We start from the raw sequence: 3,151 nt of genomic DNA, 5'->3' as shown, positions 1-3,151 counted from the left end.
GGGGCAGCTTGGGTCTGCGACACATCTTCGATCGTTTGGATTTTTGGAGGTGTCCGGCCACTTCAGGGCCACAGGCCCCTGGAGGCAAAGATCAGCCTTTTTCCCTGGGAAAGAAAAGTGGCCAGCCCAGGTTCCTGATGTCAGTTTGTAGGGTTCCCTTGGGACTGTCAGGGCAGCACAGGTTTGAGCTGGGGGCAGTTTCGGTCTGCGACACATCTTCGATCGTTTGGATTTTTGGAGGTGTCCGGCCACTTCAGGGCCACAGGCCCCTGGAGACAAAGACCGGTCCTTTTCCCTGGGAAAGAAAAGTGGCCAGCCCAGGTTCCTGATGTCAGTTTGTAGGGTTCCCTTGGGACTGTCAGGGCAGCACAGGTTTGAGGTGGGGGCAGCTTGGGTCTGCGACACATCTTCGATCGTTTGGATTTTTGGAGGTGTCCGGCCACTCAAGGCACATAGGACCCTGGAGGCAAAAATCAGCATTTTTCCTTGGAAAAGAAAAGTGGCCAGCCCAGGTTCCTGATGTCAGTTTGTAGGGTTCCCTTGGGACTGTCAGGGCAGCACAGGTTTGAGCTGGGGGCAGCTTGGGTCTGCGACACATCTTCGATCGTTTGGATTTTTGGAGGTGTCCGGCCAGTTCAGGGCCACAGGCCCCTGGAGAGACAGACCGGTCCTTTTCCCTGGGAAAGAAAAGTGGCCAGCCCAGGTTCCTGATGTCAGTTTGTAGGGTTCCCTTGGGACTGTCAGGGCAGCACAGGTTTGAGGTGGGGGCAGCTTGGGTCTGCGACACATCTTCGATCGTTTGGATTTTTGGAGGTGTCCGGCCACTTCAGGGCCACAGGCCCCTGGAGGCAAAGATCAGCCTTTTTCCCTGGGAAAGAAAAGTGGCCAGCCCAGGTTCCTGATGTCAGTTTGTAGGGTTCCCTTGGGACTGTCAGGGCAGCACAGGTTTGAGCTGGGGGCAGCTTGGGTCTGCGACACATCCTCGATCGTTTGGATTTTTGGAGGTGTCCGGCCACTTCAGGGCCACAGGCCCCTGGAGACACAGACCGGTCCTTTTCCCTGGGAAAGAAAAGTGGCCAGCCCAGGTTCCTGATGTCAGTTTGTAGGGTTCCCTTGGGACTGTCAGGGCAGCACAGGTTTGAGGTGGGGGCAGCTTGGGTCTGCGACACATCTTTGATCGTTTGGATTTTTGGAGGTGTCCGGCCAATTCAGGGCCACAGGCCCCTGGAGGCAAAGATCAGCCTTTTTCCCTGGGAAAGAAAAGTGGCCAGCCCAGGTTCCTGATGTCAGTTTGTAGGGTTCCCTTGGGACTGTCAGGGCAGCACAGGTTTGAGGTGGGGGCAGCTTGGGTCTGCGACACATCCTCGATCGTTTGGATTTTTGGAGGTGTCCGGCCACTTCAGGGCCACAGGCCCCTGGAGACAAAGACCGGTCCTTTTCCCTGGGAAGGAAAAGTGGCCAGCCCAGGTTCCTGATGTCAGTTTGTAGGGTTCCCTTGGGACTGTCAGGGCAGCACAGGTTTGAGGTGGGGGCAGCTTGGGTCTGCGACACATCTTCGATCGTTTGGATTTTTGGAGGCTGTCGGCCACTTCAGGGCCACAGGCCCCTGGAGGCAAAGATCAGCTATTTTCTTTGGGAAAGAAAAGTGGCCAGCCCAGGTTCCTGATGTCAGTTTGTAGGGTTCCCTTGGGACTGTCAGGGCAGCACAGGTTTGAGGTGGGGGCACCTTGGGTCTGCGACACATCTTCGATCGTTTGGATTTTTGGAGGTGTCCGGCCACTCAGGGCCACAGGCCCCTGGAGGCAAAGATCAGCCATTTTCCTTGGGAAAGAAAAGTGGCCAGCCCAGGTTCCTGATGTCAGTTTGTAGGGTTCCCTTGGGACTGTCAGGGTAGCACAGGTTTGAGGCGGGGGCAGCTTGGGTCTGCGACACATCCTCGATTGTTTGGATTTTTGGAGGTGTCCGGCCACTTCCGGGCCACAGGCCCCTGGAGACACAGACCGGACCTTTTCCCTGGGAAAGAAAAGTGGCCAGCCCAGGTTCCTGATGTCAGTTTGTAGGGTTCCCTTGGGACTGTCAGGGCAGCACAGGTTTGAGGTGGGGGCAGCTTGGGTCTGCGACACATCTTCGATCGTTTGGATTTTTGGAGGTGTCCGGCCACTTCAGGGCCACAGGCCCCTGGCGGCAAAGATCAGCCTTTTTCCCTGGGAAAGAAAAGTGGCCAGCCCAGGTTCCTGATGTCAGTTTGTAGGGTTCCCTTGGGACTGTCAGGGCAGCACAGGTTTGAGCTGGGGGCAGCTTGGGTCTGCGACACATCTTCGATCGTTTGGATTTTTGGAGGTGTCCGGCCAGTTCAGGGCCACAGGCCCCTGGAGACACAGACTGGACCTTTTCCCTGGGAAAGAAAAGTGGCCAGCCCAGGTTCCTGATGTCAGTTTGTAGGGTTCCCTTGGGACTGTCAGGGCAGCACAGGTTTGAGCTGGGGGCAGCTTGGGTCTGCGACACATCTTCGATCGTTTGGATTTTTGGAGGTGTCCGGCCACTTCAGGGCCACAGGCCCCTGGAGACACAGACCGGTCCTTTTCCCTGGGAAAGAAAAGTGGCCAGCCCAGGTTCCTGATGTCAGTTTGTAGGGTTCCCTTGGGACTGTCAGGGCAGCACAGGTTTGAGGTGGGGGCAGCTTGGGTCTGCGACACATCTTCGATCGTTTGGATTTTTGGAGGTGTCCGGCCACTTCAGGGCCACAGGCCCCTGGAGGCAAAGATCAGCCTTTTTCCCTGGGAAAGAAAAGTGGCCAGCCCAGGTTCCTGATGTCAGTTTGTAGGGTTCCCTTGGGACTGTCAGGGCAGCACAGGTTTGAGCTGGGGGCAGCTTGGGTCTGCGACACATCTTCGATCGTTTGGATTTTTGGAGGTGTCGGACCACTCAATGTCACAGGCCCCTGGAGACAAAGACTGGTCCTTTTTCCCTGGGAAAGAAAAGTGGCCAGCCCAGGTTCCTGATGTCAGTTTGTAGGGTTCCCTTGGGACTGTCAGGGCAGCACAGGTTTGAGCTGGAGGCAGCTTGGGTCTGCGACACATCTTCGATCATTTAGATTTTTGGAGGTGTCCGGCCACTTTCGGGCCAGAGGCCCCTGGAGGCAAAGATCAGC

Source organism: Vidua macroura, unplaced genomic scaffold, assembly GCF_024509145.1.
Source record: "Vidua macroura isolate BioBank_ID:100142 unplaced genomic scaffold, ASM2450914v1 whyUn_scaffold_128, whole genome shotgun sequence".
Taxonomy (NCBI): Eukaryota; Metazoa; Chordata; class Aves; order Passeriformes; family Viduidae; genus Vidua; species Vidua macroura.
Note: the sequence above shows the minus strand (reverse complement) of the source record.